Below are 26,280 nucleotides of genomic sequence, written 5' to 3' on the forward strand. Positions count from 1 at the left end.
TTATGATTTGTGTCTCTTCTGATATCAACAGAAATTAGATGTTATCATGTTGCTGCATATATTATAGGTTCATAGGTTCATACTAGGCTATCTGCCCTAGGACATTTATAAGCCTAGCCAGAGTTGTGTGGCTTTCACCACCCTTTAGGTTGAAGAATACTATACCCATTAGTTTGCTGTGCCTCTGTCCAGCAGTGATACAGAGATGATCCCCGGGGTAAACCTACGATCTCCCATCCACTGGTCAAGATTCCTCTTGAACAGAGCTAGCGAAGTGCTCTGTCTCACATGGACAGGGATTCTGTTCCACAGCATAGGGAGTCTCTGGGTGATGAATCTGTCCCTCCAGCACATCCTATTTATATCCGTGTTGAGGTTTAAGTCTCTTGCTCTTGTGGCTCTAGTGGATTTGGATTTTTTGAGGTGGAGCATGTCCATTAATTCCGGGTTGGACATGGCCTTGTATGTCAGGCACAGGTCACCTCTGAGCAGATGGTATGCAACTGAATAGAGCTGGAGTTTCTTCAGTCGGGCAGCATATGGCATATTTTTGAGCCCCTTTATCCTTTTGGAGAGGAACTTTTGGGGTCTTTCCAATTGCTGCAGGTGTCGGGTAAGATACATTCCGAATGGGGCATTGTACTCAATCATTGGTCTGATAAGTGAAGAGTACAGGGGAACAATGACCTCCCTTGATCTGGATGTGAATACCTTCATAATCAGGTGGGCAATGTAGAAGGTCCTCCTAACCACTTTGGCAATGTGAGTGTCAAAAGAAAGGTTACTGTCAACTTGGGTCCCCAGGTCCCTGATAACCTCTTCTGTGCTTAATGGATTGCCACCTATGTGGTAACTTGGGGTTACCTTGTTTTTACCAAAGGGTATGACTATACATTTTTTGGCGTTTAGCTTAAGGCTATGGCTCTGGCACCAGTTATCCGTTTCTATGAGACCTCTCTGAAGGATATCTGTGTCTGATGGATTTTCATCTATGGCGCCCAGTTTGCAGTCATCTGCTAACTTTGTCAGCCACAATCCTCCTATGTTTGCCTGCACTTCTGAAAAGTAGATGCCAAACAAGAGGGGGCCCAGGACTGAGCCCTGTGGGACACCGCTTGTGACCAGCTTGGAGTCTGACATGGCACCAGCAACTCTAACCTTGTGGGTTCTGTCCTTGAGCCAGTTTGCAACCCATCTTGTGACATATGGGTTTACATTTAAGCTGGTGAGCTTTTCTATGATACCCGAGTGGGGTATTGTGTCGAAAGCTTTTGCAAGGTCAAGGTAGGCTGTGTGAACTGCCTTACCCTCATCAATGGCCTTGGTGACTGTTTCAAAAAAGTCGACCAAGTTCAAGAGGCATGATCTGCCCTTGACAAAGCCGAATTGGGTAGGATCCAATGTCTGTAGGTCCCCTATGTCTTTATTTATGAGTTCCATTATGATCCTCTCCATAGCTTTGCAGACCAGGCTTGTTAAGCTTATGGGGCGGTAATTACCAGGGTCCGTAGAAGCACCGCCTTTGTGGAGTGGGACCACAGTTGCCGTATGCCACTCTTTGGGTACGTATCCTGTGGTAAGGCTAAGATTAAAGAGCAGCCTTATGTGTGGGTTTACACAGCTCCACGTGGTCCTGTTGAGTCTTCCTGGCTACAGAGAACTGAAAAAAAGTGACTGCTTTCCTGATTAAGTACCCTGCTGTTTTTTATATTTGTTTTACCTTCTACTGCTTACCTAGAGCAAGCTTTAACTGTTTTCATAGTTATTTACTGCATTTTTTATTATCTGCACTTAAAAGTACATTTTGTTTGATTTTATAGTTTGAGAAGATTCACTGTTTACTTTCTGTTGATTTCCTTATTATACTTGGATTAACTAGCCATCTTGTTGAAATCCTCCTGTAGTGCTTTAAATTAGCCCTGATACATACATTTAAGCACTGCAAATTCACTCAGTGAGTTCCAATGCTTTAATTAATGTTCAGGAGCTGTATATACCTGTGCAGTATTTGGCAATACCTACGTCCAAGGGCTGAGCTTACTTAATTGGATTATTTTGGCTGTGAAACTTGTAATAATTTATGATTATCTTGCTGATGCATAGGTAGTTGTATTTTGTAAAGAATGAGCTCTACCATGGCACATATTTGGGGCATAGCTGCAGTGTGTTAATAAATCTATATTAATCATATGAGTGTGCTAATTATTCTGAAATGGTGCATTGTTGGTTCAGAATGTTCTTGTCTGATTCTAAAGGGGATGTGGACATTGATTTAAATGTACATTCTGTGCTCTTTTCAAGTGAATGTTTATTAGACTCTAATTAGTGTGAACATCAAAGTGTATTTTTTGTTTTATGACAATGTGTTTTTTATTAGTTTTCATAATTAAATAACTTTCCTGAACAATAATTGCAGTTACATAATATACTGGCAAAATTATGTCCTTACAATTTCTTTGCATGCAATGTTTAAAGGTTCTTCCATGAGCACGGGGCATCGAGCATGAATGCTGGGTAAATCAGGTGTACAGTAAAGGATGGAGAAACTCTTACCATGCTGTAGGAAAATCAGTGCAATTGCAGTTCTGGTATATATTATTTATAAAAGATGGTCAACTGAGAGCTGAAAAGGACTAAGGACAGTGTCTTGCACAAGCCTTCTGTGTTTTTTCTTTCTGTCTTTTTGGTAAGGAAGTTAAACAAAGTGTAGATCTGTGAGTATGAGTGAAGTTAAACAAAGTGTAGATCTGTGAGTGTGAGTGTATGCACTTTTAAGAAGCTATAGAAGGGCTTGCACAAGTGTATAAATACTGACCACGTGTGAGCCTGACTGCCATTTTGTAGTAAGCTGTTGACATGTAAGAATGTATGTCTGTAAGGTCTGTCTGTTAATCAGTTTGTTTATATTTTATGATTCTGCTATCCATCCTGATGTGTTTCTATGTAATAAAGCATCTATACAAACTACTCGGCCTGCTTCGTCTTCTGTATATAAAGGGATGAGCAACATGGTGTCAGAAGTATGATGGTTAAAACAACTAATGGCCAGAAAGAACTCCAGTTTCTCCAATTTGAATTTGCAAGGCATCTAGCTACTGCTGGAGGAATTTACAGGAGTGAATCATCCCTGCTGTACACATAATTCACAAAACAGGTCAGAAACAAATTTCAGATGTTAAACCTTGCTCAAATAAGTTCTCATTCACAAAATATAAAAACGTATACAGAATGCTCTAAACGATATTAAAATCAATTGAAATGTTTGATATTGATAGAAATATTGAAATTACTATGGAAAATATTTGAAATAAAGTCTGAATTGCATAAAATGATGAAAATAAATGTAAACAGCCACATTTTCGCACATGTATTTTTCATATTAAATAAGGTTATCTGAGTTTTAAGAAAGTGTATGCAGTGTTTGCATGTTTGTGCGGTATTACAGTACAGTTATTTCACAAAATACAGCCATTTCAGAGCATATTTTGCAAAGTACAGTGTTTCAAAGAGTTTGTTGTGTATTTGAATGCTACTGCAAACTGCTGAGAGAAGTTTGTATATAATTACAAAGATGATATTTTCAGTGTGTTTGTGCATACTTTGTTGACATGGTAGAGGGATTTTGAAAATCAGGTCTATTAGTGTTTGATGCTAATAATGCAGAGAAATGGAGGGTGTTTGAGCAAGAGTATGACATTTTCATACAGGCTGCATTTTCTGATAAAGATGACCATACAAAGGCATTTAGTTAACTTAATTTAGCTGGGTCAGAAGCCATAGAAAGGGAAGACTCATTTGTGTATGTACCAGCTATCTTTGCAGGAGTGGGGGAAAACTATCATATTGTATTACTGGCTGAGTGAAGGGAGGATCCTAAGTGTTTAAAATGTAAATTTAGAGAAATGTGTAACCCCACATTACCATGGGAATGCACTTATTTTACACAAGAGATCAAAAGCCTGGTGAAACTTTTGCAGTATATATAAGTGACTTGAGAAGCAAAGCTACAATGTGCAGTTTTAGTGATTTAAAGGATAAGTCGATAGAAGACAGACTTGTGTGTGGTATTAAAGATGATGCTGTGAGAAAGATTTAGCTTTGTGACAGTGATTTAACTTTGAATAAGGCCATTGAGATTTGTCAGATATACAAGCTCACAGAAAAGCACATGGATATGTTTATTAATGAGAAATAATGTTGATATCATGCAACATGTGGTTAAAAGAAGCAGGTCCAAGCACATGACAGCAACTGTAGCCCCTGCAGAACTCACAGGTAAACCCCAGAGCTTTCCAGCACATTCTAGAGTTTGCACAGTCTCTGTGAAGGATAAGAGTGAGTCAGCAAACTCAAATGCGTGGGCCAAAGCCTTGTTTCATTGCTGACTGTCACAACTGTGGTGGATGTCATGAATCTAAAAAAGAAAAGTGCTTAGCTTTTGGTCAACAATGCCACAAATGTAATACATGGAATAACTTCAAAAGGTTCTGTAAATCAATGAGCACACATTCTTTTATTAAAAGGGAATGATTAAAGAAACAAGTTGATCAGTTAGAAAGCTGTGACCATACTTTTCATGCTGATGGTGTGTCAGTGCTTAGTGAAACAGTTAATATAGCAATAACCCACGCCTGGGTGTGGGTAATGCTGGATTTACCCACGGTTGGTGTGGTTTGGTCACGAGGGCAAAGCCCGAGTGGCCAAACAAAGCCAACCATGGTTAAATCCAGCATTACCCACACCCAGAAGTGGGTTATTGCTATTATACAATGACATTATTTAAGAAAAAAAGTAATTACCTTTCTTAAATAATGGCATTGTATAATGCCTCCTTGCTGCCCTTCCGCAGCTGTCTGGTATTCTGCGGCAGTTCTGATGTACTGCACATGCGTATGCCTACGCAGTACATCAGAGCTGTGGGAAAAAGCAATGGAGAAAGCAAGATCTCCGTTGCTTTTTTCAAAACTGTCTTGCTATGTTAAATGGGTTTAACATAGCGAGACAGCTTTAAAAAAAGCAACGGGAATCCCCGTTGCTTTTTACAAACTGTTTTGCTATGTTAAACAGGTTTAACATAGCGAGACAGCTTTAAAAGAAGCAATGGAGATTCTCCGTTGCTTTTTTAAAGCTGCCTCGCTATGTTAAACCCATTTAACATAGCGAGACAGTTTTGAAAAAAGCAACGGAGAAAGCAAGATCTCCGTTGCTTTTTTTAAAGCTGTCTCGCTATGTTAAACTCATTTAACATAGCGAGACAGTTTGTAAAAAGCAACGGAGAATCTCTGTTGCTTTTTTTAAAGTTGTCTCGCTATGTTAAATGAGTTTAACATAGCGAGACAGTGTGAAGCAACGGAGATCTTGCGTTCTCCGTTGCTGTAAAAAAAGAGTTGTAGTAATGGAAAAAGTCCAGATGACTGGACTTTTTTCCATTACTACAACTCAGATTTACAACGTGCACGTTTTTGAATATTAATGGGGGGTTGTTGTATAATGCAGTAGATGTATGGGCAAAGAATGACATTTTTTTGTACTGTTCGAATAAATGGCAGACCCATAAAGCTCAAAGTTAACACAGGCTCTAAGTGCAATGTTATGTCAGCAGAAACATTTGCTAGAGTATGTCATGGTGAAAGGCTTGATTTAGCAAAGTGTGCAAAGCTTGTTGTCTATGGTGGGGATGAAATTCTAATCAAAGACTCAGTAACATTTTCATGTTACTCTGCTGGGAGATGATATGACTTATTTTATGTGTTCAAGAGGCACGTCCATTCATTATTAGGACTCCGAGACACTTTGAAAATGGGATTGCGTTCATTTTAATAAGAAAGTTCACCATGTTAGTTTAAAAGAGCACTGTTCTAATTTCACCCAGTCTATTTTTTCTTCTATATTCTGATCTTTTCAAAGACAAACTAGGAAAGATTCCAGTTGTGTACTCCATGAGGTTAGACCCAGATGTCAGCCCAATTATTAGGCCAGCTTGTAGCTAGCAGCCATGCAGGGCAGAGTAAATGCTGAGTTAGATAAAATGGTGCGATAAGGTATAATTTGTCCAGTTCATGAACCAACTTGGTGGATATCTTCCATGGTGGTAGCACATAACAAAAGCTCAGATAATATCAGAATAGAAGGCACTGAAAAGATCTCATCATCCAGTGGTCACAGTCGAAGAAGTTGCAGCTATTATGCCAAATGCCACTGTTTTTTTCTGTTTTAGATGCAAAGAGTTCATTTTGGCAAATTTTGCTTGACATGACATCTTTGTTGCTAACTACTTTCGTTATTCTATTTGGAAGGTACAGATTTCTAAGAATGCCATTTGGGATAAACTCAGCAAGTGAAGTATTTCAGCGTGCAATAGAGCATATTTTTTCTGGGTACCCTTGTGCTATCATAGTAGATGACATACTAGTAGGAGGTAATGATGAAGCTGAGCATGACAGAAACCTCAGAAATGTTCTGGAAAGGGCACATCAAGTGAATCTTAAGATGAATTCTCAGAAATGCAAATTCAGGGTACCAGAAGTCACTTATATTGGTCATTTATTTACCAGTTCAGGCTTATGACCAGATACTTCTAAGCAAACAGCTATTCTTGAGATGGCACCTCCAGACAATGTTCAAGCCCTGCAACATTTTCTTGGCATGGTCAACTACCTAGGCAAGTTTATTCCAGACTTGAGTCAAACATCAGCACCACTCATAGAGCTAACATGTAAAGATGTATCTTTGTCATAGTTAAACACCAGAGAGCATTTGATGTCCTGAAACAGAGAATTGCTAGTCCACCAACTCTCAGCTATTATGATGTTCACAAGCCAGGTACTCTTTCTTGTGATTCTTTGAAATTTGGTCTTGGTGCAGTCATTCTACAAGGTCAGCCTGTTACCTATGCTTCAAGGTCTATTACACAAGCTGAAATGCAGTATGCTCAGATAGAGAGAAATTTTGGTAATTAGGTCTGCATGTTTTAAGTTCCTTGATTATGTTTATGGTTGACCTATCCAGATCGAAACAAACCACCAACCTTTAGTCACAATTTTGAGAAAACCTATGCACACAGCTCCAGACAAATTGCAACACATGATGCTGAAATTGCAAAAGTATAATTTCAATCTTGTCTACAAAAAAGGCAAACTTCTTTATCTTGCAGATGCATTATCCAGATTGCCCAGAACAACCACCGAACAGCATGAAAATGAGTGCCTTGATTTTGAGGTCATGGAACTGCTAATTTTTTTCTTCCACACGTCTTGGCCAAAAAAATGTTTCATCATCCCCTTTGGGAAAAACCCGGTTCCCATGAATTACCACATTGATGGTAATCCACTGAACACAGAAGGTGTTATAAGAGATCTGGGAACACAGGCCTCTCTTTTGACCACCAAATTCCCACTGTGGTCAGAAGTCCTTCTGTGTGACACATCTCATTAGTAAGGGTTTTGCATCCAGGAAGAAAGATGTTATTGTCTCCCTCTACTCTTCACTCATTAGGCCAGTCATCGAGTAAAATGTCCCATTTGGCATGTACCTCACTAGACACCTGCAACAATAGGAGAGGCCGCAAAAGTACCTCACAAAGAGAAGCCTAGGCCTTAAACACTTGTCCTATATGGACAGACTCAAAAAAACTCCAACTATTCTCTGCCTCATACTGCCTACTTAGAGGCGCTCTCTGCTTGACATACAAAGCCATGTCTGATCCATCTCTGTTAGAAATGCTACTTCTAAAGAAGTCTCAATCCCTCCACATCACATGCTCCAGTGGCCTCAACCTCATTACCACAATCAACAGAACATGCTGGAGTGACAGGTTCATAACCCACAGACTGCCCTTGCTATGGAATAGACTTCCCATACATGTCAAACAGAGCATCTCACCAGCCTTCTTAAAGAGAAACCTTGATGAGTGGATGGGAACTAGAAAATTCACCCCGGGGATCACTCCAGTGGCTCTACTCGACAGAGGCACTGGGAACTAAGGTCAGGTGGCATGATGTCAGGATAATCTTATGGGCAAGGCTTGTAAAGGCTCCAGGGCCATTAGCCTAGTACACACCTATGAACCTATAAACCTATGGAGAGCTTAGAGATCACACAGCCCCAGATCCAGTTTTATAGAAGCTCAACTCCATTATCAAACATGGATGGCTATTAAAGCAATCTAGTTTGCCTCAAAAAGTGCAACCTTATTTTCTGTACAGAGATGAGATTTTGTTTGAAAATGATATCATCATGAAAGGTCCTAAAGTTATTGTCCTAAAGTCCTTGCAACAAGAGTACATCACTATCCTACATTGAGGTAATCCAGGAGCAGACTCTACCAAAAGAAGGGCGAGAGGACTTGTATTTTGGCCTTCTATGTCAAGATATTGAGAGAGTGCTATCATTTTGTTCCACATGTAATAGTACTAAGTCACATCAACAGAAAGAACCACTTCAGCTAAATCAGATTCCTGAACTACCTTGGTCGACAGTCACCACTGACAGTTTTGAGTGGAATGGTCAACATTATTTGGTGTTAGTAGATTCTTACTCAAATTGGTTTGAGATTGACCTTCTTCTCAGTCTAGCATCCGATACTGTTATCACCAAGATGAAACATTTTTCATTTTATGGATCTCCGCACAAAGTTATTTCTGACAATGGCATGCAGTTTGCAAGACAACAGTTCAAAAGATTTGCCAAAGTGTGGGACTTTACTCATGTCATGAGTAGCCCAGAGTATCCCCAGTTGAATGGTTTAGCAGAATGCACAGTTCAGAGTACAAAACAGTTACTTGAGAAGTCAATATGAGATAACAGTGTTTTCCTGAATCTTTTAAATCTTAGAAATATCCACGTGATAAAGATCTTGGTTCACCTGCCCAGAGACTTCTGTCGAGACACACCAGAATCACATTACCAATCAGTAGTCAATTATTGGTTCCACGTGTCAAGAACAACAGGTCAGTGAAATCCAATCTGTTGAAGAAGCATTTAATCCCGAAGACCTATTACGATAAGACCAGCAAATCACTCAATCCATTAAAAGAGGCAGAAGTGGTAAGGATGCAAATGTTCAGAGGTTATGACTGGATTGGAATCAAAAAGAATATTTGCTCAGAGTCCAGATCATACATTGTGGAATCACAAGGAGTAGAATTTAGGCAGAACTGGAAACATTCACTACCAGTATCCGGAGCCTACACCATAGCATATAGTCTGTGAGAAAGACTCTTTATCTCAGAGTCAGTTGTCCGGTGTTCCAGTACCAGGAGAAGTTCCAGAGAGTATTCCCATTCCTGTGATGAATCCCAAAGTTCCTGATTTGAGTTGTACATAGAAGACTGTCCCTGTTGCTAAACCCAATCCTGATTGTAACAAGATTTGGTCGTATCTCCAGACCATGTGACAGATACACGGTGACTTGGACATAACTGTTGTGTTTATTTTCTAGTATCTATATTAGTGCATGTCTAACTGTAATGCATTTTATTAAGTACAATATTTTTAAGAGGGAGGATGCAAATCAGTGTGTGCGTGTGTACCTTTAAGAAGCTATCCAAGGGCTTGTACAAGTGTATAAATACTGAGCATGTGCAAGTCTGACTGCCATTTTGTAGTAAGCTGTTGACATGTAAGCATGTATGTCTGTAAGGTCTGTCTGTTAATCAGTTCATTTATATTTTATGATGCTGCTATCCATCCTGATGTGTTTCTATGTAATAAAGCATCTAAATAAATTACCCTGCCTGCTTCATCTTCTGTGTTTAGAGGGATGAGCGACACAAAGGATCTTATATTTTTTATCCATCTACTTTGAATGATGGGAATCCGATCAGGCAACTTAGCACTTCAGTTTTTCCACGCTGACATCATGTACCTTTTCTTTCCATTTCTCCAGATCTCATTTGTTGCTTCTGCAGCTCAGATTACCAAAGCCAGTCCTCAGATAAGTTTTATTGTTTTCGTTTGATTTCGCCTGCCTTTTTAATGTTAAACTCCACATTTTCCTCATGTCTTCTTCACCAAATTGTACATTTTTACATGAAAAAATACTTCTTCCCATTCTTGCAAGGAAGCATAGTTGCTATTTGTCCATTCCTGGCTCTGAGAAGGATAAAGGAAATAACTGGAAAATGATAAGGCAGGAAAGTGAGACAGAGAGAGAATCAGAGGCAGAAAGAAAAAGCATAAGAGTAAGAATGAAGAACCTAGGCACTCTCTTCCTGCAAAAGTCACTTTTACTGACCCATTAAAGGTGCCGGTGGCAACCATGGTTATGGTGCCATCTCTGCCCCTGGAGCCAGGACATTCCTATAGCTACACTATCATGATTCACAACCAATACCTCAAAAGAACAGCAAGTAGCTGGTCTTCAGAAAGGGAGCTATCAAAGTTCCTCCTCTCCTGTCCATCTTCTTCATTTTCCCTCAGGTCTTTTAGTTCTATCCAGAGTTCCTCCAACTTTGAGTGGGAAAGGGTGACGAGACCCTTTGTAAAACTAAGATTGACAGGAGTATCATCCCAACCCCCTGTATTTCTAGGGCAGATTTTATTGGTCCTTTATATCCCTTGAGTCTATATTATATCCTCAAAGAGGTGTTTAAACAGCAAAAGCAGAAAATGGCAAGCATTCACATCAGGGAAAGAAATTGCTTGCCCTCACAACAAAAACACATCACTACAAACATAAAGTGGAGGGCTTTGCCCCCCCCCCCCCCGCAACTAAATATACCAACTCTGACTTCGCACTACAGTGGGGAAAATGGCAAACTAACAGGGGAAGAAATCACTGATGTGAACGTTCGCCGTTTTCTGCTTTCACTGTTTAAAGGTCGAAGAGGTGTTCTATGGAACGCCTTTTCGAGGATATAATATTGACCCATATCCCCTCAGGCAAGCTACTTCCAGGTACCCAAGGTCTTGGAGCTCAAATCTTCACCAGAACTTCTTATATTGTTGTCAACAGGATTAGATCCTGTGGTACCAGCTGTGTTGCATTTCACTCACTAGATGATGATCATATCAGATGAGATGAAGCCTTGGTATCTATGCCTTGATGCTGAAACTATGGCATCATCCTTAAAGCCAGCTTACACAGTGCCCTTATAGATGTCAGGGTCATTGGCATTCAAAGTGTCAGCTCTGATTTTGATATCAAAGTCAATTGGATCATCCGCATTGGTGCTTCCATCCTCAGAACTGTTGATGTCCACCTCTGTTGGACTGGATATGGTACTGACTTGGGGGGGGTCTCTGATGTGGACACATTCAATGTCGACTTTTGATGTTATAGAAAATATTTCCTATTCAATTATATAGCATGGGATGCTCTGTTAACTGTGGTATCACCCCTGAGCAGCCTTCTGTCTGCAGTCGTTTCCTCTCAGCATCCTTCTCTGGGATAAAGCAGATCTGAAGGCCTTAAACAGTCTCTTCATGAGAGAACTTATGTGCTTTCAAGTTATTCAGATAAATTCCCTCTGGATTCACTGTAGAAGTGAACAAGCAATAGAAGGGACATTGACTCCTCAGCTGACTCCCTGACACCTGATACTGACCTCTGTGAAAGGGACGGTTCCCACAGTCCCATTCTAAGTAACCAAGTTTGGCAGTTTTTTTGAATTAATGCAGCAGTGGCCCACTTTCTTCCTCTCCCCAGATGAGGAGTTGTGGTTTCAGGTCAGCCTACTCTACCTCTTGGGTGGTCCCGCTGACCATATGATGGATTTGGTGATGGACGGGGCTTGACAGAAGCCCACTGAGATTGACTCTGTTTGCTGAAAACTCAACAAGATTCTTTGCCCACCTAATGACAGACAGCAATGCAGTAAGGACCATCTGGTGGACTCTATTATTGCAACAGTGTCCAACAAGAGGGAACTGTGAGACAACAGTTCAGTGGTATATCATCCCAAGAAAGAGTTTTGGACAATGGATTGAATGGGAAAGTGGGCATCCACCTTGGGAACTTTTACAGTTCTTCTTCTTTCGGCTTTTCCTGGTTAGGGGTCACCACAGCGGATCACCTGTCCGCTCATGATTGGCAGTGGAGTTTTACAGTGTCGAGTTGCCAGCCCGGTGCCCAAACTTCCACAAAAGGCACACACGCACACACTCACACCTAGGGCCAATTTAGTGTATCCAATCCACCTACTGCATGTCTTTTAGGATGTGGGAGGAAACCAGAGCACCTGGAGGAAACCCACACGACCACAGGGAGGACATCCGCACAGAAGGCACCCCAGCCGAGAGTCGAACCGGAGAACCTCTTGCTGTGAGGTGGCAATGCTAACCGCTGCACCGCCGTGGCCACCTCTTGGGAATTTTTACACTAAAGGCATTAAATTACTTGACACAAATGACAAAGATAGTGCAGAACAAGCCCTGGACTCTTTGAGCAAACCTTCCTTGGCTGAAACTCAGAAGTGTATCAAGTCTCAGCTGATAACTATGCTAACCATGTCCAACCTGTCCATGAAGCTGCTGCATAATGCAACTGATCGAGTGGTCAGAGCGGCAGCAGCTGTCATTATCATCAGGCACCATAGCTGCCCATGAATCTGTGATCTTTCAGAGGTATTATTGGTTAATGCTCCCTTTCATGGGTCCTCGTTGTTTGGCCCAAAGGTTAAAAAGAAACTTCTGAAGCGTGAGCAAGAGGGTAAGATGGTACTTTACGGTGACTCCAGTGTAATTCAGTGTCTAGAATTCCTACATTTTTTAACCTACTCACAACTTCCACATATCCATGCCATTGTGTGTAAACCTAATGACTGTCCATCCATTTCAAACCTCATACAAATATATAACCCTTCCAGGCCATTATGTTCATGAGACAAATACATATTATATGTAACCAAACCCAAGAATTCTGCTGAGATATCAGGACTCTCCCACCATCTCAGTATGTTCTGAAACTCTATTCCACTAGCAATATGAAAAGAACACTCCCTAAAATAATTTAAAATTTAAATAATTTAAAACCCAACTAAAGTCCTACCTACGTAGTTACCACCTCTGTAAATGTGATGTTCCTGGATAATCTCCAGACCCTTACTGTCACCACTCTTTTATGTAACTGGCCATAATAGAGCTACTTCTTCACAATCTCTAAGTAATGGACTATCATCTACCCCTCTCCACTACCTCTATCTCTGTTTCACCTGGAACTCTTCAGTACTACTTCATAATTTGTAATAATTCTTATTCTATAATTGCTTCACTGTCTTCTTTTCTGTATCTATTTACAACCGATTCCATTTGAAAGGAACTAGACTCTTATAAACTTGATATTATACAACGACCTCCCATTAATTCCTAAACGTGCACACTGATTGGTCAGCGTGCATGTTGTAAATCAGAGTTATAGTAATGGAAAAAGGTCCGGTCGCCCGGACTTTTTCCATTAGTATAACTCTTTTTTTTTTAAAGCAACAGAGAACGCAAGATCTCCGTTGCTTTTTACACACTTTATCGCTATGTTAAATGAGTTTAATATAGTGAGACAGCTTCAAAAAAAGTAACGGAGATCTTCCTATCTCCGTTGCTTTTTTTAAAGCTGTCTCACTATGTTAAACTCCTTTAACATAGCGAGACAGTTTGTAAAAAGCAACATAGATCTTGCTTTCCCCATTGCTTCTGCTCACAGCTCTGATGTACTGCGTAAGCATACGCATGCGCAGTACATCAGAACTGCCACAGAATACCAGACAGCTATGGAAGGGCAGCAAGGAGGCATTATACAATGCCATTATTTAAGAAAAGTAATTTTTTTTTTTCTTAAATAATGTCATTGTATAATAGCAATAACCCACTTCTGGGTGTGGGTAATACTGGATTTACCCACGGTTGTCTTTGTTTGGCCACTCAGGCTTCGCCCTCGTGACCAAACCACACCAACCATGGGTAAATCCAGCATTACCCATACCCAGGCGTGGGTTATTGCTATATTAGCTAACATTCTATTGTGTTCTTGTTTTAACTGTCATGATTTCAGTCACTGTCATATCATTACTATTCTATGTATGTTCACTTACTATTCTATGTATGTACATTTACTAGTCTATGTACATAGGTATATTATGTTTTTGATTAACTGTTATATCATAATTAGTCTGTGTATGTATCTGAATTTATTATATAAATCTTGTATGACTGCATTCTACTCCTGTAAAATGGAGCATTTCTCCCCAGGCCTCATCTGAAAATGGGAATCATGTCCAGTCAGACTTTCCCAGTAAAAAAAAGGCACAATAAATAACTAGATCGATAGACAGATAGATAAATAGATAAATAAATAATTAATTCATTGGATAGTAAATTGGCTCACAAACAGAACCCAGACAATTAGGGTTGGTGGCTCTATGTCCTCCAAAAGACTGCCAATACTGGTGCATCCCAGGCTTCAGTTCTTTGACCTCTGCTTTCACATTTACTTCTTAGAGGTCAAAGCAAATGGTTTATGGCTGACCAAGTATGCTGATGACTGTAAACTTGGTGCCATCATAAACTTCACAGAGGACACCACTATCCACTAAGAAGGACCTTTCCAAACAAATAATTTCAGATCAATGTCAAAATAATGGACTAAAACTAAATGCCAAAAAATATATATTTGTATCCTTTAGCAAGTATGACTTCCCTTGTAACTATCCCATTGACAAGATACCTATGAAAATTATTCCTACAGTCAGAAATCTGGGAACCTGTGTCAACAGTGACCTGTGCTTTGATTATTTTAAGGAAGTTTATTTTTTTCATCCCACAGCTTATATCTAGTTTGTCTTCATCCAGGTCCAGGGATGTAATCATTTCACTGTGCTTGGCTGTCACCTTGTCTCTCTTCTTGGTATCATAAGGGTAACCACTGCCTTGTATGTAGAGCCTCAACAGACCATATCCTGTCAAACCTATTAAATGTCCCGTCACATCTATTAAATGTTTGCAAGTCCAACGGTAATGTGAACACCCACTCAAGAGATCTCAGTCTCTTTTGCATTGTAACATGTTGAAGGGGATAGGTATGCATCTCAGAGAATACTTCTTCTATGGATCCTCCATTCACTCTACATGAACCTAAGTACTTCTCTTATTCTATTTGAAGGTAAGATGGCTGAATCGATGGGAACTGCAAAGTAACCTCTGATATAGCACCCATGTCCCTCATGGATAAGGGCAACAAGTAAATGTACAAACATATCCTTGGTCTGCCCACCTTTGGGTTATTTGTATGCAAGATATAAAGGTAGATAGCTACCATGGTAATCAAAGCAGAGGCTTTTTAAGAACACCACAGCTAAATAACCTAGCAAATACTGATGGACAAATTAATCCATGAGATGCTTTCTGCCCTGGGAGTCTGCTTTTAGGCCACCCCAAAGATCCTTCTCAAAGAATCAGAAGGCACCCAAAGTGCTTTGGTTTAGAAAATCCTAGCATTCCCCTTTTGACTTCTCTACAGATAGGGGCAACTATGGCAGAGGATAACCTTTAATGCAGCCTACCACATGAGCACAGGAGGTCTGCAGAACCACAAATTTAGAGGTCGTTTCACTGGAAGTTGACCCCAGTATCACTGAAGGGGTGCTTGACTGGTCCCCTCTGGAGACAGTTTGATGCTGTTCATCTCTGCATCCACATGCATGGATGCCCATCATACCAGACATCTTGGTGAGGAGCATAATATTCAGTGATTATGTCATTTCAGTCTCATTTTCACCAAAGGTGTCATTTCCAGATGTGCCACTCTACTTAAAGAAGTAAGCAGCAAGTGACAGTGCATGCCTCCTTCAAAAAAGAGCCATCCAGGAGGACCCACCATATCAGGGAGGGTGGATTCTATTACAGATTCTCTTTAGTTATGAAGTGGTCCAAGGACCTCAGGCCAATCTTAGACCAAAGGAAACCTAAATTAGTATGTAAAGAAGATACGATTCTGGATGGTTGTGGTGTAGCTATTCTCCCACACCTACAACAGAATAACTAAATAATCTTTGTAGATCTTCAAGACATTTATCTCCACATCAAGATAGCCAAGGAGTCCAGACAGTACCTGGACTTCAGGCTGGTTGACAATCATTATCATTTCTCAGACTTGCCCTTTGGTCTCATCAAAGTCCAACTGTGTGCTCACCAAATGCATGGTGGTAGTTCCTGAGGAATTTAGCTTGCCTGCAATAATGTCAAAATTTTGTTCTAACTAATTATTGAGTAATGCACAGAAAGTTTTCAATTCAGTTTTATACATAACAACAACTGTTTGGTTAAGAGAAGTCCAGGACAATGCTGGGCATGAAGGAACAATTTATTATGAGAGATACTCTTTCTTTGTGGGAAACAAGATATGAATGCAAGGAGGGGAGGACATGTAACTCTGAAATCCTCATAGCAGAAATGGCAGCTAACAGAATGAATAAATGTCTTCCATATGATCTAGATTATACTATATTAAGTAATGAGAACAAGGTTAGTGATTTTGGATTAATAGTGGGTAAATAGTTGATAACCAATTAAGGTTGAAGACAATCCTTTACTGGTCACTAAAAATTACTATGCAGTTATTAGAAACACTGTGTGCAGTATTTCAAGTCATGAGGGAGTTTTAATTCCTCTCTATAAGGCTGTCATAAGACCTTGTATAGAATATAACAACAAAAAACAAGAACTCTGACCATCACTTAAATAGTTAATATACAAAACTTTCATGTAAGATACTCTTTTTCAAAGCAGTACAACACCAAAGAAAATGCAACCATCTTAAAAATAATATATAGGCCAATAAGACATCAATCAATTAATGACATGATGCACTCATTAAAGTTACAAAGCCTAGATTTTTTTAAATTAACATTGTTTCAATTTTAAAACTGGTTTCACACTGTTCATAACATTAAGACCTGGTGCATGGTCATCCCTAAAATAATTCATCCATTTATATTCTGCAAATTTGTAAATAAAACAAATTTGCTTCCACGTTTATTTCTATAAATCCTTTGGATAACTCTAAACGTAAATGCATGTTCTTTACTCATTAATTCATTATGCTTCTATAATGCATTTGTCTCAACACCCCTTCTATCTCAGATAGATGTGAGCATATTCTTTCCTTTAATTTGTAATTTGTTTTACTTATATAAAAACTAGTGTATTTTACACAACTAGTGAGATAAACAATATTTTCAGTATTACGTGCTGCCAATACCTTTCAATATTTTTCATTGGCTCAGAAACAAGCAAAGCTATGCATCTGTATCAACTAACAGGGATTCATCAGTTCTTAATGTTACAAGATGCGGTGAAACCATTAGGAATTTGGACAGCTACAGTCTTGTTATGAATGTGTCCACTGATAATACAGATTAATGGCCCAGGGACACAACAGATAATAACCCTAGCCCCGATGAATACTTCTATTAAAAATTTCTAAATATTGCAGTCCTCCATTCCTCTGGGACAACACCCATCTGGAGGCTGTGGTTAAACAGGGTTTCTAGTCGCCATGATATATTCTGTTTTAAGCTATTTAAGAAGCATCTTGAAATGTTGTCTCAGCACATTGCTGAGAATTTTCCAGGGTTACGGAGATAATTAAAAGAAGCCTTATGGTTATCTGTCACCTGGGAGGCTATCTTTACTTGTAGTTTGCTTTGGCAGATTTGACCAGCTCTCTGTTTGTTTAGACTGGCGAGTGTCTTTTTGCACTGTTTTGTCTCTTCCTTCTTAGCTTTGCAGAGGATTTTTTGAATAGCCTATTTATGCTAAGGGTCCACCAGAGTGATTTATTTTTGCTAGTAATCATAGGTTTAACTTGGAGAAGTATTGCCTTCTCTGTGCAGCTATGAATGTGGTTGTACAGTGCTTTAGTGTACAGCTCAAAGTAGGCCTCAGTGTCATCCAAGTTTGTAGGGACTTGGAAGTTTAATAAGCTGTCACTTAGTTTGAGGTAATCCGCCTTAATGAAGTTCATAACAGGTTTGGAGTTTGATGTGGGTTCTGCGTTAGTTTTAATATAAAGAAGATACTTTTGTGGACAGATCTTACCAGGGAGGAGTTAATGCATGAGAGGGATCAGCATTCCTCAGTGTTCATGAGTATCAGGTTTAGGATATTTGAATCTCTAGCTTGGGAGCTAACTAGTTGCTCCAGGGTGTTTGCATTGAAGAAGTCCAAAAACTTCTGAATAGGTGAATTATGCATATGAATCTCCCTGTTTATGAAAGGCTAGTTAAGGTCACCCATAACGATGGTGTTATGCAGAATGTTAAGGGATTCCAATAGCTATAGGTAGGAGATGTGGTTTTCCAGACTCATGTTAGGGAATCTGTTGTTACCAAGGATATGACAGGGAGTTGCACCTGTAGTTAGTTGGGCATGGAGCAGATGAAGCAAGTCATGTTGTTGGACCAGTCTAGCAGTGTACTTCATCATCATCATCATCCCCTTTTTTTCCCATTTTTCTACAGGGGGTGGGAGTATTTTGTTAACTGTCACCATCTCCCTCGATTCAGTGCCACACTCCTGCCTTCTTCTACACTCATCCCTGACTGTTGCAGATCTTCTTTCACACAATCCATCCACCTCTTTGCTGGACATCCTCGTTTCCTCTTGCCTTCTTCTTGGCTGTTCCAAATTTTCCTCACTAGATTGTCTTATTTTTTTCTTCACATGGGCCCAAACCACTGTAATGTGTTCTCTTTGATCTTTTCTGCAATTGGAGCTACTTTGGCTTCTGCTCTTATGTCCTCATGACTTTGTCTGTCCCACAGTGTGCATCCTATCATCCTTCTCAGGCACTTCCTTTCCATCACCTCTAGCTTCTTCATCTGTTTTGCCTTTACTGCCCAGGTTTCTGTACCATACAGTAGTACTGGTCACACCACTGTCATGTACACCTTACTTTTCAGCTTCTTTGGCATTCTTCTGTCATAGACTACACCTGAGACTCAATGCCAGTTGGCTGCAGCCCCTCTGATTCTAGCTTTTACCTCTTCATTCAGACTTACCTTCTTTTCAACCACCCCTCCCAGATACTTGAAGCTATTTACCTGTTCAACTATCTTCCATTCTATCTCAGTTCTCACCTTCTTCTGATTTCCTCAATTTGCTGCCATTACCACTGTCTTATCTGTGCTTAGTTTCATCCCATGTGCCTTCAGTTTTGCATTCCTTTCCTCTGTCCTTTGCTGATGTTCTTGCTCAAAGTCTGTATGTAATGCCACAACTTGTCCTTTATGAATGATCAATGAAACACATACCCACTTTGTTTTACCCTGACCTGAGGGGGATCAAAATGTATGAAAGTTATTGTAGCTCTTAATAGCTTGGGTGCTGCTCTCCATAGTTCTGAATCAGGTTTCCAAGACCGCACATATGTCTGCATTCTCCAGGTAAGGAGTGCTTCCAGGGAGTGCGTTTTTTTTATTTAAACTCTTGGTGTTGAGCAGCAGTACCTTTAAGTAGTTATGAGTGATTTTTGCTCTGTTGAGGGTTTGACTACTTGGCACCGCCTAAAAATGGCACTATGAGGATAAATAAATGGCAGGATTCTATAAAATCTAAATGGCGCACTAAAACTGTGTGTGCATTATGCCATGACGTACAGATGATAGTGTGCTGATTTGTATTCAGTAAGTAGCTCTACTGATGTATTCAGCTGCGCAAACATGATAAACATTATGTCATGCTAATTACAGCATAAGCACCTGAACTGTATATTAATAGACCAGTCCAAGATGGCAGAGGTATTCAACAAGTTATATTGCAATCATGTACACTTAGTGTTGCCTTTTTCCTTGTATTCTAAAACCTATTGGAATACAGCCAAAAAAACTACTCCAGAGGGGTAGAACGTCAGGGGCTGCTGCTCTTCTGCATGTGTATGTGCAGCAGGCTCAAATATTTACTATTGCTGCTACTGATAGACCTTAGACAAGGACGAAAAGGGTATAGAGACTCCATTTAACTTTTCATGGTCTGCATGAGGTAGAAATAGTACAGCGATACATGGTGGATACAGACACACTCCAGGAACTCTGTAACATCTGTCATCCTCAACTTAGAGCAAGAGCAACTGAGGGTATCCAATATCTGTGGAGACCCAGGTATGTGTAGCACTTAGAGTATTAACTACAGAAACCTTGCAGAGACCCACAGGGGACATGTTGGATTTGTCACGGGCATCAGCATCCATAGCCCTACATCAATTTCTGAATGCTATGCTACAGCATGCCAATGACTATATATATTTTCACATACCCCTGAGGACAGATCTAGAACTATGTAGAATTTCTTCCCCATAGTATATTTTCCTGAATTCTTAGGTGCCATAGACTGCATGCATATTAAGATAAAGCACCACATGGGGAACAGGAAAGGGTCTACATAAACACAAAGGGGTTCCACTCCATTAACTGCCACGTCGTGTGTAATTCTAAGGGAATTGTCCTGAATGTGTGTGCTGGTAACCCTGGCAGTTACCATGACTCCCATATCTGGCACAACTCACAGCTCTACCAGAGGTTTTCCAGGGGTGATATCCCACAAGGCTATTTACTGTGGGTTGCAGGGTATGCACTCAAACCATGGCTGATGACACCCAGCAGAAATGCATGCACACCCAGAGAGGAACATTATAATGAGGCACACACTCAAACAAGAAATATCATAGAGTGTGTGTTTGGGTTGCTGAAGTCACAGTTTTGGTACCTAGATACATCAATGTGGGTCTGCTGCAGTATGATTCCAGTACTTGTGCCAAAATTATCACAGTCTGTGCTATCCTACACAATATCATCCTGAGAAAACAGCTGCAACAGAAACACTAAGGGCTAGAGGCAAACATCCCATCACCAATGGCAAGGTCACCACACTCACATGCAGGTGAGGAGACAAAGAGGGAACCACCAGCTGCTGTGGGTGTAGGTAGATGTAGGCATGCACAATATGCCCTTGCCCTGGCCAGGAAGAGATGGATAGCACACATGCTGACCACCTAAGGGGCACAATGTTCATCCTGTGCAGATACATGCAGTAAAACTGATGCCAGACAATGTTCACAAACTTTACTTACCCGTGTGTCAGAAAAATATGTATTCAGACATATAAACTGTTAGAAAAATATGTATTCAAACATCTATAAACTGTTAGGGAAATGTGTGCTTAGGCATAAATAAATGTGCTCAAATCTATATGAAGAGCAAAGGTTGAAAAATAGTATAATATGTAATGCATTTAATTCTGTTTTACTAGAATGGTAGTAGAAATGAACTTGCATATTATTGCTTGAAGCTCAGCTGCAGTGTGATTAAAAACTTGACCCTGACAGTAGCCAGCTCGGCTGGCACATGTCTTTCAGTAAATATTATTTGCAAAGTTAGAAAATAATGAATCTGTCTGCATGTGTATCTTTTTCCTGCTTCCACCAAGGAGAATGGCCTTGTGAACACTACTGAAGATAAAAAAACAGCTGGCAAACAGAGAGACAAAGAAATGTATTAAAAAGACATTCATCCATTGTATTCGAACTAATCTAAGAGCCTTGAATAGGCTACATTTTCATAAAGACATTGTGACTGACCAGGTGCTTTGCAAGGCTGTAATATTCTCATGGGAAAAAACTTTTCAAAAAGTAAAACTTCAGCATTTTCTTATGAATTATAGTGATGTAAAAACCCTGTCACTGACCACGTCAGTGAGCTGGGCAAAAGCTGATTGTGAATGGTATAAAGTAAGGGGTATTCCCAAAATAAAGCCAGTCAAAATCCTGTACATGTTTGTGTATGTTTTTTTGCCTCCTAATGATCATTAGAACATAAATGCATAACTGTTTGATATCTGAGCATCCTGCATTACTGTCTGTCATTTTGAAAAACCTAATGATTTTTACAGTTGGATTTTAACAATTTATTTAACATTTTGGTCCTTCGGACCGGAATTCCCTTGGTAAGCTACAGGTCAGAGTGCATGTAATAAATCTACACAGGAGGAGTTGACAACATGGTTCTTCTTAAAGTGAAAAGACCTCCGACTGAATTGTTGTGTGTAAAGAGGCTGTCCACTTTCTGATCTGTGGCTGAAAAGCGGAAGACTGGGCCCCAGGAAGAAAAGACAGCAGTAAGCGGGAGGCTCAGGTAAGAAGAATTTCCCTCTTTGTCTTTGTTTTAGATCAGGGACCAGGTTACACTGTGCTATTGCTAAGGTTTGTGATAGCAGGGAGAGAGATAGTCGAAGTATTGTATCTTGAGTCATAGATCAGGGAATAACAAAGCAAAGTAAACAGTCATTCTAGACACTACTGTGGATATGGGAAATAAGATACCACGTGGTACAAGAGAAGGGTTACGTAACAGTCTTTTAAGACATGGGAGATCAGTGCACTGAAAAATCATGAGATCTGCCCCTAACGGATAATGTGAAGTATATGCAATTGCAGCAAGCAGATAATGTGAGATATTGTACAAAATGTGTTAACAACTATGAATTTGATAGTAAACTAGATAAACGTTCACTAGTTAAACTCCTTAAACAAGCTTTAATCTGATGCAGGACGTCAGGCAAAAAAAGCAAAAAGCAGCACCAACTAGGCATACCTCAAGCACATAGGTGGATTGAGAAAGCAAATTGTAGAGAAAACAGAAGCTTAGAAAATTCTGAAACATTTTTAGACAACAGAGTGAAAGGTCTGACAGACAGAATCTCTGAAAAATGGAAACTTAGAGCAGACTGGACTTGCATTAATTAATGCATACAATGGGAAAATGAGACAATAGATGGATATTATGCTAGATTATTAGAATGCTTTAAACAATTAAAAAAAATGCATTTTTAAAAGGTTGCATTGCCCCTATCAGTAGCTTTATTACAAAGCATATGATAGATCACTGAACAAGCAGGCTGCAAGCCTTACTTGAGTATGCTAGGCGTGCTGAAAGACACTTTAATAGTAAAAAGAAAAAGGCACAAGTCTTCACTGCTGAAGACGGAGCTGCAGTATTTGTATTACAGTCAGTAAAAGGGCATCTAGCTAGGGACTGTAAACAAAATAAGAAAGCAATGACAGAAGATAAAGGAAATGAGGACTGACTATATGATAGTGATAATAACCAAAAATCATCAGAAAAGGTTAATAAACAAAAAGAAAATGTAAATGTAGTAGAGGGAATAAAGAAAGTACAAACAAATGTAGAGGATGAAAATGGAAATAACATTTTAGATTTAGTATTGTTGAGCCTGGAGCTCTACCTAGCAAATACAAAGCCAGAAGTAACACTTCTGGTGGAGGAAGGGAAGTCAAATTCCTGTGTGACTCAGGAGCGTCACGGACTTTGATACACCCCTCCAAGTTACCAAAACATTCTGAATCACCTGATTATATATTAGTAATAGCAGCAAATGGACAGCTATACAGGGAACCACTCTCCCATAATATAGCAATAACTGACCCTGTTTCAGGTATGACTCAGAAAAGTAAAATTGTAGTTTCTGCAAAATATCCAGTAAACTTACTGGAAAAAGACCTTGTGCAGATATTTGGCATAGCAGTAGTTCCTACCATGCAGGGTATGGAGGCACAAAGACAAATGAATGCTTTTTTGTGGTGTGATCGGAGGGTAAAGCCTATTATTGGTACAGCCAGGACCTAGTTATGACTGGTCCAGGGGCAGTAACCAAAGAACTGATGAACGTAGCCATCAGTAAGGTACCCTCCCTTGACACTAATCAGCAGCACTTGTTACATTGTACTCTATACTACTGTAGCACACCAGGACCTGATAACAAATATAAGCAAGAATTGTTCAAAAGAGAAAAAAAAAAAAAAATCCTGCTGACAGATTAATATTACAAACTTTATGTTGGGATACTGAGGGAAACAGTGTAGTAAGCTGTTCATTACCTCAGGAATTCATGAGATTGTATAAGTCCAATAGACTGCCACATGTCAGCTTGACAAAAAACAAAAGTGTTAAATGGGCAGACTTAGGGAAAAAAAGGTAACAAAATGGGAAAACAGACTGATTTAGAAACGTCAGGACAAGGGATACAAAAAACAAAAACTGAATTGGTTGACACAGACACATACAGCTGTACACTTGCAATCTAGTGAGGACAGCTGATTAGCATTTTTATTAAAAGAAAAAGAAGAGGCCTTGTGTAAAATTCCAACAACTCTGTGGTCAACAGGCAAGTTAGATGTAGGGCTTATTCAAACAGCAGGACCAGTTACAATTACCCCAAAGTCAGCTTTTAGACCACAGAAAAGACAATAGCTTTTGAGAAAGAATGCAAAAGTAGAAATTAAGCCTATAATAGCAGCATTACTCAAAAAAAAGAAATACTGGTAGAATCTCCTGATTCACCATGTGATACACCCCTATTTCCTGTTAAAAAAGCAAACAGGAAATGGCAGATGGTACAAGATTTATAAGCTGTAAATAATGCAGTAATACCTAGAGCACCTACGGTGCCAGACCAACATACCTTGTTGAATGATTTAAAGCCACAACAGAAGTATTTTACTGTGGTAGATATAAGCAATGCTTTCTTTTCAATACCTATACATCCTGATAGTCAATATTGGTTTGCATTTACATTTCAGGGTAAAAGGTATACATATACTCGACTACCACAGGGATATTGTGAGAGCCCAATAATATTTGCAAAAAAATGGCTAGCAACCTGGCAGGGTTTACCCCACCGGAAGGTAGTCAAATTTTACTTTATGTAAATGACATCTTGCTAGCAGCACCCAGCAGCAGTGCAGGGTGAATACAGTAGCATTATTAAAATTTTTAGTAATACAAGGACAAAGTAAACAAAAGTAAGTTACAACTTTGGGAAAAAAACACAGGTTAGATACCTGGGATATGTGATATCCAATAAAGGTAAAATACTAGATAAAGGGAGAAAGAAAAGAAAAAAAAACAGCAATTTTGCAAGCACCCAAACCAACAACTAAGAAAGAAATAATGTCTTTCTTAGGTACAACTAATTTTTGTTGAAGCTGGGTACCAAATTATTTTACAATGGAAAACAAAAGCAGAAATGGCTTTCTGCAGGTTGAAGCAGTTAATAGCTTCTTCATTAGTTTTAAGACTTCCAAGTTATCACAAACGTTTTTTTTCAGACCGTAAATTGTAAGCAAGGGTACATGACATCAGTATTAAAGCAACAACATGGGGATAAGCAATGCCCCATAGCTTACTATTCATCACAGTTAGACCCAGTGGTGCAATCTTTGCCTCACTGTGTACAAGCAGTAGTTGCAGCAGCAATGGCAGTGCAGGCTTCAGCCTCAGTAGTGTTGTTCCACCCTCTCACATTGAGAATGCCTCATGCAGTTGCAATAATTCTGCTACAAAAAAAAAAAAAAAAAAGTTGCATACCTTTCTCCTGCTAGACATCTTTCATGTATGACCATACTGCTGAGTCAACCTCCTATGAACAGTTAGCTTTACCTAGACAAGGTCTTACAGATATGCCCTTGGATAATGCTGAGGTGACATATTACGTGGATGGCTCATGCAAAAGGGGTCCTACAGGAAAGAATCTGGTGGGGTATGCAGTAGTTACAGACACTGAAATTTTAAAAGCACAAACTGTGCACACAACTTGTATGCTCAAGCAGCAGAACTGGTAGCTTTGACAGGAGCATGTATTTTAGTAAAAGGCAAGAAAGTAAACATATATACTGATAATCAGTATGCTTTTTCTACAGTGCATGTGTTTGCACAACAATAAAAAAATAGAGGGATGATTACATCCAGTGAAAAACCTATTAATCATGCGCAATTTATTTTGGAGCTATTAGAATCTATTCAACTGCCTACCAAAGCAGCTATTTGTAAATGTGTAGCTCATACAAAACAACAGGATAAGATTTCAAAAGGTAATGCACAAACTAATGCAGCTGCAAAGCAAGCAGCCTCAGACTCAGACACTTTATTTCTAAATGAGAAATTACAACCCTCTGAGATTTTAGATTTAGACATGTTAAAAACAATGCAGATGCTTACTACAAAAGCAGAAAAACAAAAATGGGTAAAACAAGGTGCAATTTTTGAAAATGGACTGTACATTTCCAAAGGGAAAAAAACAATATTGCCGTCTAATTTATTTAGATATGCAGCTTTGTTGAGCCATAGGCAGAGCCATGTCTCAACAGGGGGGAATTCCAAATATATGGATACATAAATTATACAATAAAATTTTGTGCAAATATATGGATACATAAAATATACAATAAAATTTTGTGCAGCTTGTCATACTTGTAACAAGCACCATGCACAAGGAGCATTT

The sequence above is a fragment of the Protopterus annectens genome, chromosome 1.part1, assembly GCF_019279795.1.
Source record: "Protopterus annectens isolate FY-2018-M chromosome 1.part1, PAN1.0, whole genome shotgun sequence".
Classification (NCBI taxonomy): domain Eukaryota; kingdom Metazoa; phylum Chordata; order Ceratodontiformes; family Protopteridae; genus Protopterus; species Protopterus annectens.